This window comes from Peromyscus maniculatus, chromosome 13 (assembly GCF_049852395.1).
Source record: "Peromyscus maniculatus bairdii isolate BWxNUB_F1_BW_parent chromosome 13, HU_Pman_BW_mat_3.1, whole genome shotgun sequence".
Taxonomy (NCBI): domain Eukaryota; kingdom Metazoa; phylum Chordata; class Mammalia; order Rodentia; family Cricetidae; genus Peromyscus; species Peromyscus maniculatus.
Window position 1 is genome coordinate 9,068,121 of NC_134864.1, and position 15,222 is coordinate 9,083,342.

General features: G+C 48.5%; 1 protein-coding gene and 1 long non-coding RNA gene across 41 annotated transcripts in view; one reads left to right on the forward strand and one right to left on the reverse strand.

The window, feature by feature from the left end:
- Lrrfip1 (LRR binding FLII interacting protein 1) overlaps positions 1–15,222 on the forward strand; it is a 132,310-nt gene that overhangs the window by 40,714 nt on the left and 76,374 nt on the right. The window contains exon 1 of one of the 40 annotated variants that reach the window (XM_076549572.1): positions 7,071–7,210. The exons of 38 other annotated variants lie outside the window; for them this stretch is intronic. The gene's annotated coding sequence lies outside the window, so the exon portion shown is untranslated. Of the gene's footprint in view, positions 1–7,070; positions 7,211–15,222 lie in introns of those variants that run through there. One more of the 40 variants, XM_076549577.1, reaches the window with a different exon arrangement.
- Positions 369–15,219, reverse strand: LOC143268265 (uncharacterized). Its single transcript, XR_013043977.1, has 3 exons — positions 13,750–15,219; positions 11,965–12,036; positions 369–2,586 (listed from the first exon to the last, which is right to left on the reverse strand). It is a non-coding gene; the product is annotated as an uncharacterized LOC143268265 (long non-coding RNA).

Below are 15,222 nucleotides of genomic sequence, written 5' to 3' on the forward strand. Positions count from 1 at the left end.
ATGAACTCACAGAGACTGTGGTGGCATGCACAGGGCCTGCACAAGTTCAAGCCAGAGAGGGTCCCGGTGCTGGAGGGCCCCATCCTTAACTGAGGAGCTCTCTCCAATTGACACCTGCTTCACCGGAGTCTCACTGGGTATCCAAGCGACAGTTGTCGAGGTCGGGTGCCGCAATAAATGCCCGACTCAGAGAGAACCCAGTGGTATTTTAGGAGGTATTTAGTCTCACATTGCTTTGTGAGGGCTTCCCCCGCCACCCCCCTGCCCCCCGCCTTTTGCTTGCGTATTATGGTTTCCAATTTTGTGTTTTTATAGGTCTTGTTTTTGTGGCTGTGTGTGTGTGGCGGGGGCGGGGGGGGGGGTATTTCTTATGCTTTTTCTTTTTTTCTGGTCTGATCTTTTTTTTTGTTTATTTTCTAAAGAGAGAAAGAAGGCACGGAGTTGGATGGTGGGGAGGTGGGGAGAATCAGGGAGGAGACAGAGGGGAAACCATGATGAGAATACATTGTGTGGGGCTGGAGAGATAGCTCAGCGGTTAAGACCACTGGCTGTTCTTCCAGTGGACCTGGGTTCAGTTCCCAGCACGCACATGACAACTGGCAACTGTCTGTGACTCCAAGATCTGACACTCTCACAGACGTACATGCAGGCAAAACATCAGTGCACATCAAATAATAAATATATAAATTTAAAAAAGAATATATTGTATGAAAAAATTATTTCCAAAAAAAATTAATCCTCCTCCTTAAAAAAGAAGGAAGGAAGGAAGGAAGGAAGGAAGGAAGGAAGGAAGGAAGGAAGGAAGGAAAGAAAGAAAGAAAGAAAGAAAGAAAGAAAGAAAGAAAGAAAGAAAGAAAGAAAGAAAGAAAGAAAGAAGAAAGCTCCCTGTGTCCTTATAACACAAAGATGGCGGAGGGCCCATTTTTCCCTATTTTTTTATGTTTTTTCATAAATATAATAGTGTGCATATACTCAACACTTTAAAAAATTTACATACTGCCGGGCAGCGGTGGCACACACCTTTAATTTCAGCACTTGGGAGGCAGAGCAGGTGGATATCTCTGTGAGTTCGAGGCCAGCCTGGTCTACAGAGTGAGTTCCAGGACAGGCTCCAAAACTACACAGAGAAACCTTGCCTCGAAAAAAAAAAAAAAACTGTACATACTATCACAAATACCATTGCCGTGTGTGTGTGTGTGTGTGTGTGTGTGTGTGTGTGTGTGTGTGTGTGTATGCTCCTTGCTCAATCCTTTGCATATTCCTTTGAGACAGTGTCTCTCACTGAACTAGAAGCTAGGCTTGTTCAGAAAGGTCCAGCAATCCTCCTGTCTCCACGTCCTGTGGTGCAATGGTTACAGCCGCCCACAGCCTTGCCAGACTTTTTATGTATGCTCTGGGGATTTGAACTTAAGGCCTCGTACTTGTGCCGTGAGCACGCCTGCCCGGAGAGCCATCTCCCCACCCCACCATTGCTTAATGAAGACAGCGTTGATAGTCTCCTCCCTGGCGGGCGGTATAACCCAGTGTCATGCACAGAGCGAGGAAGGGAAGGGTCTTCCATCTTCAGCCCCTCCTTTTCAAGTTACATTGGCAGGCCTCAACATGCCACACCAGCTTACCAGGCCCAGCTGGCTCTTGTTTCCCCGGTGGCGGTCTGAATACGCACATGGAGTCACCAGTGATATTCCACTTTGGGGGATTTCACATATCCAGAGCTGCGGGTAGGGGTGATTTGAAAACAGAGGGGGTGGCTGCCTACACTCTCTGAGATCATCTCCCCACATAGATTCCCTAGGTTTGTTGTTGTTTGTTTGTTTGTTTGTTTATTTGTTTGTTTTGCGTGGTCGATTTCATCTGGAGTCACTCGGAACCCCCACTGTCCTTCCATTTCCTAGGGGAAACCTAGCCTGGCTTGCTTCTCCCTCTCTTTGTGATATTACATAAACAAAAGAGGACACTCGCCTTTTAAAAATAGAATTACTTAAACTGTGGTAAAATATGCACAACAAAAAATTACCATCTTAACGATATACATTTCCTTCTTGCACAACTTAAATATCAGCTTCCCATTTCCTCCTCTCCCAGCCTCTGTCCCCCACGGTGCCACCTCTGTCCCTGTGACTCTGACCACCCATAGGACCCAGGTTGTGGTGTAGCACACTGACTTGTGCTTAGCAGAAGACAGACCCTGGGTTTGATTCCCAACATCCCAAAACCAAATTTAAAAACCTCTCAGGACCTCATGCAACTGCAGTCGTACAATACTCACACTTGACAGACAGACTAATGTCCTCACCGTTTGTACAGCTTTGACCTTGTGCTAGAACCCCTTCCTGTCCCAGACTGAATGGATCACGCTGTATGGACCAGCTACGCATCACCTATCTGTGGGTCACTCCCATCGACAGTGCGCATGTGAGCTTTTGCACTTACTGTGACGTCTTTGACATTTTAATGTGGGCTCCTTGCCGTTGTATTACCTGATATTATTGAGCCCAAGGCACACGTCTCTTACCTGCCTCCTGCTCCCTTGTTTCTGTTTTCTCTCTGCCCATGCCTTTTTGATTTCTCGTGGAGATGAACATGCTAAAGTTAGAAATGAACAAAAAGCAGTCTTAAAGAGTTGGGCACTGGGAAGGCTCAGTGGATAAAAGTGCTTGCCTTACAAGCAAGCCTGATGACCTGGGTTCATTCCCAAAGCCCACAATGAAGGAGGGGACTGGCTCTACAGTTATCCTCTGACTTCCATATGCATGCTGTGGCCTAAGCACCCGTGCATACACACACACACACACACACACACACACACACACACACACACACACACCAATAATAATAACAAATATGTTTTAAGTTAGCCGTGGATCTAGGATACTAGAGTCAAAATGTGTGGCGTTACAATTTAATAATCATAGACCATCAGAGTTGAAGAGTTGAATGTTTTCCTTTTTTTCATAGTCTGAAATGATTTGTCTCTGTATAACCACCACCCCTTTGAAAACCTCTGCCAGGCTGGGGAGATGGTTCAGCGGATAAAATACCTGCCCATCATGCATGAAGACCAGAGTTTAGGTCTCCAGCACTTATGTAAATGCCAGGTGGGTGTGGCGACCCACCTGCGTTCCCTGTGCTCTGGAGGTGGAGGCAGGATCCCAGGGGAAGCTGGTTAGCTAGACTAGCTGCATCTTCCATCTCTGAGAGACCCTACCTCACTTGGTAAGTGAGGTGGAAAGTGGTAGAGGAAAACACCAGATGTCAGCTTTGGCCTTACACACACACTTATGCACCAACATACATGGGAACACCACACACATGCATACATGCACACACACACAAGCATCTCGGCTGTGGGAGGGTCTCTTCACCCAAAAGGGGAAGTTATGAGCTTCTGTTACCCAACCCCATTCTTTATAAACATAGTCATCACTCCTTATCTGGCTGGTGAGGTACAAGAGATTTCAAGATTGCAGCCCAACAAGGAAGTGGGCTGTCTCACCGAAGGAACCAGCACAAAGTTCAGGCCTCTGACTCTAGAAAAGCCGTGTGCTTAGTCCACTGGACCCTGGAGCCATGACTCAGCTGATGCTGAAGTCGTGTGTTTCACCAGCTCACGGTACTGCGGGTACTATGGCTCCCCCAGTCTGGGGATCATGAACTGAGGGCCAGGTAGGAGTCTCACTGGGACAGGAATGAGCTACAGGTTTATCTGGGACACAGGTTACTACCACGTCCTTTGTGACTGGTCCAATGAATGCAGACGGAATTTTCTTTCAGCTGTTTTGTGCTGGAATGACACAGACCAACTGTGTCTCACTCTGCTTATGCTCAGCATAGTTATAACAACGGTTCATCTAGTCTTCATAAACCCTGTGAACTAAGGACCATTATTGCTCCCATTTCACAGACAAGGGAACTGAGGCACACAGAGAGGTCACCCTGTCCAAAGCTGGAGATGTCCATCAGGTCATGGGAGCCCCAGGATCTATGCATTCTGTTACAGTCCACAGTGCCCCTCTGTAGAGCACAGTAGCATCCTAACTTCAACTGTAACAGTGACTCCCTGACTTAAGGATGGTTCTGTCTCCAAGTTGCTTCATCCATTTATCTTTTGCTTTCACAATTAGATCTCTTTTCAGCAAGAGTGTCTTGTTGACAGGCTCCTGACTATGCTACACCCCATCTGCTGGGTCAGCAACTTTAGATGCTATTTAAGGTTTAACAGTCCTTATCTTGGCTTATTACAATGCAGACATTAGAGCTCAAAGCCACCGTGTCCTCCTTGTTCATAGAGTGTCTACTTAAAGAAGGAAGGTTGGGATCACAGCAGTTTTGAAACCATGGCACTAAGAATTCTGCTCTTCAGACCACTGGGGAAATACTACTAAAAGGAAGAGATGAAAATTTAATTTAAAAAATATTTTAAATCGTGTGTGTGTGCACCTGCATGCGGGTGCCTGGAGAGGCCAGAAGATGGTACGAAATCTCCTGGAGCTGGAATTACCTGTGATTATGAGCATCCCAAAATGGGCACTGGGAACCAAACTTTGGTCCCCTTCAAGAACAGCCAATGTGGAGCTGGAGAGATGGCTCAGTGGTTAAGAGCACTGGCTGCTCTTCCAGAAGACCTGGGTTCAGTTCCCAGCACCCACGTGGCAATTCACAACTGTCTGTAACTCCAGTTCCCGGGAACCTGACACCCACAGCAAAACACCAATGCACATAAAATAAAAATAAATAAATTTTAAAAAAAGGACAGTCAATGCACTTAAGTGCTGAGCCATCTCTCCAGCCCCCAGGGAAGAAACTTTAAGGCCTCAAGATTCTGCTTATGTCTAATCTAAAAGGTCATTGTACCTGAGAGTGTATAGTAACAGAAAGGCCCACACATCCCTGAGGCCTACCATCATGACTTTGTTTTTAATCGTGGGGGGAAAAGTATAGGATCTGATCCAAAGGCACACAGAGGAATTAAGAAATCTGCAGGTTCGGGTGGGAGAGAAGGATGGCTCAGGTGGAAAATGTGCCTTGAAGCCTAAGGTCCCGAGTTCAATCCCTGGGATCCATACAGTGGAAGGGGAACACTGACTCCCAGGACTCCAAAAGATGTCCACATGTGCAGTGGCATATAAACGCTCATAAACATACACACACTAAATAAATCTAATAACAATTAAAAAAATAAATAAAATATGCAGGGCCTGCAGGAAGAACACTGACGTATCTTCCTGGAGGACAGACCACACTGAGTGGTGCAAAGAAGAATACTCCTCCTCAGTGAGAAAACCCCACGTTAAAACTATTAATTTTTAATAGTTATTATTATTAATAGTTATTAATCCCATCCCTGAAATATATATATATATATATATATATATATATATATATATATATATAAAACGAACTTCAAATAAAATCATTGCTTAGAGGGAGGGTTGGGTTAAAGCTTAGCAAACAGACTCTCGACTTAATCAAGAAGAATAACTCAGCCAAGACATTTTCTGCAAAAGAATGGGGAGGGTGGTTTTCAACTGCATTGTAGCCGCTCGGCTCTGCTCAGACAGAATCTTTCCTGTCTCTATTCAGACATTTTCAGTGGACCCTTTACGGCTTCTGGGACAAAGTTCAAGTTCCTGAGCACCAGGAACTATAAAAAGAGCCTCCTAACAATATCTAAGGGAGTCGCGGAAGCAGCCAAACACTCACGTTTCAGCCTGTACCCGGGGCAGCCTGCTGTTTCTCGCTATTTCCTTTCAGCCGCTGTATGCAGACATTGTCAGTCATAACACATTTGTCTAGATACCGAAACACCAGAAGCTTGGCTTTGGACATAGCCCAAGGCAATGGCAGAATTCTGGGCTTAAAGAATGGCAGCTGCCTGAAAAGGGGCCAGAGCGCCCCGAGAGCCCCCAAAGGCCAACAGAAGCTTTCAACCACCTCCAAAGCAGATCAAGTGACACTGGACTTGTCGCAGGACCTCTCTAACCTGGGTGTAATCTATGACTCCAGAGATGCTATCTAGAAGGAAAAAAGGGTGTGTGTGTGTCACACAGAGTGCACTGTGAGGCTGGCAGCATCTGTGCCTGCTAGTCCCTGTTCTGTGTAGTCCTCTCCTGTCATAGCAGCGACTCTCTTCCAAACCTGACTGTCAAACTCTGCCAGGGAGTTTGACACCCCATATTCTCTGTTAGGGTGCAGGACTGAATGCTCAGTCTATGTTCTCTGGCCAAGTCTGGCCTGAGGTTCCAGGAAGCTAACCCCAAGTTTTGGCCTCCTCACTTTGATGCTCTACCAGCCCACCTGCAGGATCCCACCCTTCACTTCCACATGGCCACCTGGCTTCAGAAATCTCGGCTCTCAGTTCCCTACCCTAGGCCACCTCTTGCTGGGTTCCCAGTGCTGGCTTTCGGTCTCTTCCTGACAACAGCTGTGCTTTGGATTTCATATTCCATGTAGTCTAGAACATCAGGCGTTAATGGTGCGTTCTCGCCATTCCACCGTCTCCGGTATGGTGGTGCCTAGACCCTGGCACCTCTGTAGATCAGTAAGTGAATGTCCTCCCTCACTGTGGGTGTTTGGAGGTAACTCTCTCTATGGGTGTTTGGTTCTCCTCTCTATCGGGGTTCTCAGCTGAAACCACCTGGCAATCTCGAGAGACTGTCTGGGTTGCTGCACTGGTGTGAAGGGTACTGCTAGCATTTGCTGAGTGAGAGCCAGGATACTTCACCAGACAGCCTCCCCAAACAAATCATAGGACCACTAAATGTCAGTAAGGTTGACCTTAAGAAAGCGAGCTCTGTACTTATGCTGATCTCTCCAGAGTCCAACACCCAAGCGACACGGATGTGCTACAGCAGCAGAGACCAGGGAGGGGTGCCTCATACTCTAAATTGCTGCAGTTAGACAAGATGGTCAGAGGAGATCCTCCATTTGGAAACCCTCCTGTGGGCTCAGGGCCACGCCCTTGCATTATGCAAAGGCAGCTGCCCTAGTGAGCTGGGCAGGCATAAAGGTGACGTGGTCAGGAGTGGCTGCTATTTGATCTCCAGTTTTTCCAGAATTTCCACTCCTGTGCCAAGCATGCCTCTCCAGATGCTGTTCCCTGTCCAAGGGCTCAGGAGGCTCACCTAAAGCCGTCATCCTCCAATGCTGAGGGGTTTCCCCTCTGCGCTAAGTCTTCTCGACAGACATCCAGTTCGCAGGAGCCGGAAAGGTACAAGTCCATGGAGACCTGGCAGTTTTCTGTAGTCTGGTAGTTTTGACTGTCTGAACTATAATTTCAGGGCTGGAGTGCAAGAGGAACCCTTATATATTTGAGTGTGGGCCTGCATTCTTAGGAGTCTGCTGAAGTGGGTTTAGTCTTCGTTTTCCTTTGGGGGAGTTCACTTGGTAGGTTTTAGGGATATTATTTCAGGTGTGAGGACCTTCAGCTGGAAGGTTACTCACATTTTTTGTAAAACTTTGACTCCATCTTCAAACCCTTCAATCTCCTTGGTTACTATGGATACTCTGTAAAAATCAGATTATCAATGAGGTCTACATCCCCTGTGCTTCCTCTCTGAGAATGACACTTGCCAATCATGTGTAGCTGAGTTGACTTCTACATGTCTCAGGTAGTAAAGATTTACTCTGAGACCTGATTTTTAAGGATAATCTACATGTTTTCTAGAATATTAAACTCACAGACAGGATCACTAAGGTAAACTAAACAATACTTTGAAAAACATTATTTTTTCATTTTTTATTTTTTTGGAAATTGCTGTTTTCTATTCCATCTACGTTGAAGTCTTTGAATTACTTCCTGCCCTTGGGTATTCTGTTATCCAGGGAATACAACCCTGAGCAGAGAAGCTTGCCTTCCCATGCTACTGCTTATCGACAAAACACTTTGAATGGACTATTCTTTGAGCAAAATAGCTACTTTTCCCTTTGCTATCAAGTTGACCTAGTGGGCTTTGTGTGTGTGTGTGTGTGTGTGTGTGTGTGTGTGTGTGTGTGTGTGTGTGTGAAAGAGAGAGAGAGAGAGAGAAAGAGAGAGAGAGAGAGAGAGAGAGAGAGAGAGAGAGAGAGAGAGAGAGAGAGAGAGAGCGAGCGCCTATATGGCAGAGGAATACATAGAGAGTGTACTAGTGTCGGTTGCAATATTTTTAGGATTGGGTGATATTTGCAGTTTGTTGTATCCATGAACAACAGAACTGGTTTTCCTTGGAGGTGCTTAGTGGTTGTTTGGGTCCTACAGTGAAAGGGAGGCATTTCTGGCATGGCTCTGGCCATCCCCGGGGTCACCAGTACTGAAGGATGGCTTGAAAAAATACATTTGGATTCCTTCATACTTTGGGGGTGGTAGTGGACTCAGAGTGACATGGATTGAAAATTATCTCCAAGGGATCCTCAGTTACCTCATGTAATTGGACGGGCTTGATGGGGGCTCCCCAGAAAGGATTCTGCTTCCTAGTACCGGCAATGGTAAGACCCCCACTATTCCCAGTACTGGCATGGCCTGACCCCCGCTGTTCCCAATTACTGACAATAGTGTGACCCCGCCAGCCAGTTCAGATGGCTGACAACGCTCCCATTTCTGACCTCCTGCCCCAGCCTTGCCTAACTTATCCCCAACCAAGAGCAGAGCTTCTTACCCCACCCCCACCCCCTGACCATTGGGTTCCGTTCTCTTAACTTCATTCCCATCCCGTTCAAGCAGGCCCTTTCTAGACAGGGCAGCTCCTGGTCCTGTCCATTCTCTACTGTTCCTCCGTGGGCAGTCTCCCTCTGAGCTAGTTCCCCACATCCCCAGCTCCATATTTTCTCACTCTCAGCTTTCAAACAGACTCGAGTCTCTCCCATCCTTCAAAAGCACTGAAGAGCCCTGGCTGCTCTTGCAGAGGACATGGGTTTGATCCCCGGCACCTGCATCGTGGCTCACAGCCATCCACAACTCCAGTTCCGGGAAATCTGACACACTTCTCTGGCTTCTTCAAACAACAGGGACACATGTAGTACACAGACATACATGTAGCCCAAAATTCCCATATACGTAAAATAACTTTAAAAAATTAAAAAAACTCATGGACCAATAAACAGGTCTCTTGCACCCCAGCCCCTCCCTCGATTTCGCCCTTTCTCCCAGGCTTCAGTCCCAGGCTCTAGCAACAGAACGCAGTAATCATTGTTTTCCTACTTGCAGATTAAAGGCTTTCTCAACTTTGTTCTCTTGCTTCCAGGAGACACCTCTGTGTTCTCTTTAACTACCCCTTCTCTGTCTTGGCTTGTTTCTGAGCCATTAAATGTGGGAGTTCCAGATTACGTCCCTCAGCCCTGTTCTCATGTCCCCACGTGGCCATCCCTGGCGTCACCTCTGACTGGCCACTACTCTGTGCTAACTTCTGAAAGTTTCTGTTTCCACTCGCTACAAAAATACAAAATACTTAAAGACCAATGAACTGGATGGACATGGCAACTCACATGTGTAATCCCAGCACTGGGATGCCTAAGGCAGGATGATTTTCACAAGTTCGAAGCCAGCCTAGGCCACATAATTCCAGGCCAGTCCCTTAGGCTTCAGAGTGATATCGTAGCTTAAAAAAAAAAAAAAAGAAAGAAAAGAAAAATCAAAGAGTTCATGATAACCTATGAAAAGTCTCTGTCTTATTAGGAGAACCATCCTTCTGTCTGTCTGTCCACCCACCTATCATGTATGAAGTGGCCATCTGTTCCAAACAATAAAAACACGAAGCCATTCCTGAGATATCCATTGCAGCCGGATGGGGAGGGGCTGAGCTGACACTGAGGCACAGGACAGGATGAGGATGAGGTACTCTTGCTTGAAGCCCAGCCCAGGAGCTGGTTGGCACACTAGCAACCAGCTTGCTGCTGCTTTCCAGATCTCAGGTTCCAGAATCATCTCTCACTGGAGGTGGTCAGGACGGTGACTCAGAGTCCAAGTGCACTTTAGCCTGAGCAGGGTGCTGGCTCGGGGTACCACTCTTTTCAGACAGCAGGTAGGATGATCCCCCTCTCCCATTCAGTGGTACTACTGGTAGTGCCCCTGATATTCATGGGAGATTTACCTCCCATCCTTGACCTTGGTATGTTCACTGCCTTGCCAATGGCCTTAGATGGGTGGTGGGGTTATGTAGGGAAACCCCACCTCCTGCAAATCTCATGGCCGGCAGGGGTGGAGGGTAGGGTAGGGGGCTGACCACAATCTGGGAGAGGTGAAGAATGAAACTCGGACAGTACCATCTTTACCGGGACTGGGTCATAGCCTTCCAGAGATTGACCTTGAGGTTTACTTTTCTCATACATTTAAACAGAGTAGAACTTGTGACCTGTGACCTTTACAATAAGAATGGATTCCATTGGCTGATAAACAGAGCTCAGGGCTAGAGCCTAGAGGAAGGACCTGTGATAATAAGTCCTCATACTCTTTCGTAGGGATGTGTTCTATTCACGGAAGGACTAGGGCCTAAAAAATCCTCAGGATATTGGGCAGATTCAGGTGGAGGCTGAGAATCACCAAGGTGATTGATTACTTGTCACTGTGGCATTCCAGGTGACTAGGCATCATTCATTTCCTTCATTTAAAGAAAATAGGCCCGCGTGATTGACAATCCTGGTTTCTCCAGGGATTTTTCTCAGCTCTGCTTCCTACAGGACAACTAATCCAGGTTAAGCCCAGGGACACAGCCAAGAGCTCACTGAGTCTGATGACTGCCTGCTCCCACGTGAGGACCTATGGGTGTCTGGCAGGGAGCACCTCTGTGTTATACAGAATGCTGGACATGTTCCATGATAGCTAGATGTTCAGGGACTTAGAGTGGAGACCTGGAGTTGAAACCTGGCTCCCTTCCTCCAACACATCTGTGGACCAGTCAACACCTGTGAGCCTCAGTGTGTGTGTGTGTGTGTGTGTGTGTGTGAAGTGTTTTGTAAACAGGTGCCGCACAAAGCCTGGGTGATGGCCTGAACCACAGTTATCATAACATATAATCACAGCTATGGTTTGTAGGCGATTGTCTAAGGATCCAAACAAAGTAAGAACACCCATGTGAGCACCTTAGGTGTGCAAGCCATTAGAGCTATTTACCCTGTGGTCCACCATCCATGGGGCTGGTGACTCACGTCTGTGAAAAACAAGTGTCAGGACTGTGATGGAGAGAAATGATTTCATGCTGGCTACCTGGTTAATGGGGAGGCTGAGAGCTACCCTGCCCTGCCTTCCCTGTGCCTCTGCCTTCTGTGGTCACCTTGCAGCCCAAACCACAGAGGAAGGCAAAGCTAGGGAGCCTAGCAACAGATGCTAGGGAGACAAAGCAAACTGGCCTTGGGTGGGGCCCAGTCTGGCTCACCCGGTGGCTGAGCTGGTTAGCTGTGATCAGTGTGGCCCTCCAACAATGCATGCTATTGTAGTTACCTGTTGTTCCTTTTTCAGGAGTCCCTTTAAAATTAGGCCCCTGGGCACCATCTTATACACCTGAGAACTGATGTTGAGACTCTGGACACTTACTTTCCTTTATGAAACCATAGAGGACACACTCACCACACACACATACCAAACCCTTCACATGTACTACACACACATGCACACATATATATATACACATACATCATACACATATACATCACACACACACACCACACCACATGTACACACACACACACACACACACACACACACACACACACACACACACACACACACCATAAGCTGGTAGGGACAGATCTTTCCCAAGGCCTACTGTGTGCTCACAGAAGGAGATCCAGGGCTTAAATAGTGTCAACAAATCTGTTGAGCTCACAGGTCAGTCAGTGCCCAGCCGTGTGGAAAGGGTTGCAGTTACAAGGCCAGCTTATTAGCAATGGCTGGCCATTGATCATGTTCACCAAAGGAGAAAACTGAAGTGTATCATATGCCTTACAGCTCTTTATATAAAATCCCTGGACCCCACAGGGCACGGAAGCACATACCTGTAACCCCAGTGCTCTGGAGGTAGAAACAGGAGAATCCAGAGTTTGATGACATCAGTTGCATGCGACCATCTAAATAGAGAAAAGAAAAGACCTTTGCCAACACCAAGTTGTCAGTCCAGTGGATGAGGGAAGGATGAGGCTCTCTCAGACTTTCTTTCTTTCTTTCTTTTTTTATTTTTTTGTTTTTTGTTTGTTTTTTGTTTTTTGAGACAGGGTTTCTCTATGTAGCTTTGGTGCATTTCCTGGAGCTCACTCTGTAGACCAGGCTGGCCTCGAACTCACAGAGATCTGCCTGCCTCTGCCTCCCAAGTGCTGGGATTAAAGGCATGCGCCGCCACCTCCTGGCCTCCCCTGGGACTTTCAAAGGTGCCCTGGGGCTTCTTGTCTGATGTATTCTTCAAGGCAAAGGCTTTTCTATTGCTCTGCTAAGACACTTTTACTGCTGTGAAAATTTTGTGTGAAGGTACGGACCCCATTCCACTGAGTGTCACTTTTCACACACTGCCCCCCACCTTCCAGAAGTTAGTAGGTTCCCTTTACATTCATCACCCTCACTGTGACCTTGCAAGACATTAAAAAGGGTAGAGAGGCTCAGGGAGAGGCATCAAAATTAATGGGAGGCAGCTCTGAGCCTCTACACTTCATTAATGGGAGGCAGTTCTGAGCCTCTACACTTCATTAGAACGTAGGTTGATTTCTTCACTTTTTGTTTTGTTTTGAGACAGAGTCAAACTCTGCAGCCCTCACTGTCTTGAAACTTGCTCTACAGACCTGGCTGGCCCAGAACTCAGAGATCTGCTTGCCTCTGCCTCCCTATTACTGGGTGGGATTTTCTTTCTTTTAAGACAGTGTTTCAGGTAGCCAACGCTGGCTTCAAACTTGATACAAACAGCCAAGGATGACTTTCAACTCCCAGCCCTCCTGCCTCCACCTCCCAATTATTACATGCATGTGTAGTCAGGCTAGGCCCTAGAATTTAGATTTCAATGTCACCAGCGAGGGTAGGCGCGAACCATGCCACTCACTGTATGGACTTGCACACTTTTGGAGCTGGGAACGGCCTCCAGCCTCCAAACAAGGCCGGCTGGGCTCACCTAAGTCAAAATATGACACCCTCCTATCTGAGAGAGCGGGGTGTTGTGATGCCAGCTGCCATAACACGCTGGCACTCTGCAGAACCACATGTCTTACATTGCTGTGCTGTGGCTGGTGGTGTTCCCTGACTCTTGAGCCCAGGAGTCTCATCCCTTGACTCCCTCCCACAGCTTTTTTTTTTTTTTTTTTTTGAGTTGGGGATTGTACATTTTCCCTTTCTTAGGTCTGCCTCACCGCTCTGGCTCTGTCCAGTTCTCAGCCGTCTTAACTTAGGGCCCAGCTTCCTGCTATGGAAGAGGAGGTAGCAATGGGTGGGTGGGTGGGTGGGTTCCTGCTGGAGGATTCAGAAGGCAGCAAGGACAGTGTTCTGTGATTTTTTTTTCTGGACTCTTGGACATAAGGCACAGAAAGACCTTGTTTACAAGCTTGTTAGACGCCGAGGGGTACCTTGAGGGCTGGAGAAGTGCTCCCTGTGTCAGCAGCAAATGTCAAGTATTGTCTGGGGACAGACAGCAAACAAAGCCTGCCCCTGGGCTGCGATGGCGTGGGTGTCCCAGGGTTCCACTATCTACCTATCTAGGTCAGAATACACTAGCAGGACCCTGTTATTAACCGGCCTCCGCTCTCACCTGTAAAGTTAGTCCTAGTAGAATTTCATTACTTGTACCCCACATAAATTCCACCAACCTTCGCCGTTACGATGTTATCTAAAACTGTTCTCTCCAGTTGTTTAAACTTTGTAGAGTCAAGAACTTTAAACCGGCATTTGTAAAACGTTACGTGGAGACCCCATCTGAGATGCTTCAGCAAAGCTTGGTGCCTGTTCTCTTTCAACTTGCCGGTACTCCCAAATACACGCCCTTTCGTCCCTAAACCACGCCCCCTTCAGGCGGGGTTCTCCTGCTTTCAGCAGAACCTGGGTGTTCACTGGGTCCACTCTCTGGCCAACCCAGTCCTTTGAAGCACTGCCCAGAGACATAGTGTCAGGATGGTGGTCCACACACGTAGGCCAGTGCACACACGTGTTCGCTGTTACCAAGAAGCATGTCAGCCGGGCTGAGAATAGGGAGCCATTTAGGCTCAGATGTGACCCTGACTTCTCCAGAATCTTTCTGGTGACTCCAGAAAAGAAAAACAGCCCAAGGGACCCTGTTGCTCTTCCTCTGAAGAAGGCCCTTCTAGGGTGGGGAAAACATGTCACCCAGGTCTGCTGCACAGGCCATGGGGAGCTATGCGGCCGGGATTGGCTAAAGGTGAATGAAATCCGTGCAGTTTCCTTTGGGTTGCTTCAGCCCATAGCGCACAACGTTGGAATCTTGTGGTTGCTTTCCCGAATGGCTTTAATTTTAAATCAGGGACACTCCCGCTCAGTGGACGTGGAAGGCGCGTGCTAGGAGTTGGGTCACTGTCCTTCGTGGAGACCAGTTTCTCGCCGCGCCCTGTCGGTTTAGCACAAAAGCGGTGGTTCCAGACACCGGATCTGCCGGACCGTGGCTGTCACCGGGGCTTGATGCTCGCTCCTGTCCTGAGTGGCCAGGGGTGGTAGCTCTGTGGTCCCAAGGCGGCGCGGGCTCGGAAGACCGCCGCGGCGGGGGCAGCTGCACTTGGGCAGAGACTCGTGTGCTGTGGTTCCAGCGCAAGCCACGCGTGTCCTAATCGAAGACCTAGGCTAGTCTCCCACGCTGACTCAGCCGAAGGACGACCAGGGCGTGGTTGCGGGTGGGGTCCCTAGGGTCATTCCCCTCCTCCTTTCCGGTGTCAGCCCCAGGGACTGGGTGGTGATTGATGGCACCGCAGCCGGCTAGCCAGGAGCAGTCTGAGCTGGGAGGAAGGCGGATCCGGAGACTCAGGCAGAGCAAAGGGAGGAACATGGGCGGGGCCATGGAGGAGGAGCGTGGGGTCCCGGGTGGGCGGATTCGGGTGGACCTCATGGAAGGAGCGCTGAGGTTGGGAGTGCCATCGTGGGTGAAGCAGTCGGCTGAAGGGACAGGATGGGGCCGCGTGGAAGGAGCGTGGGAGACAGACGGACCTCCGGGTGGGTGGAGGCGGGGAGGAAGGGGCACACCCCCTTGGAAAGAGCGCGGGAAAGGGGCTGGGAAGGAAGGAGTGGCGGGCACAGGGTGGGTGGGGCGTGGGGGCGGGGTTAGGCGGGGCCGGGGC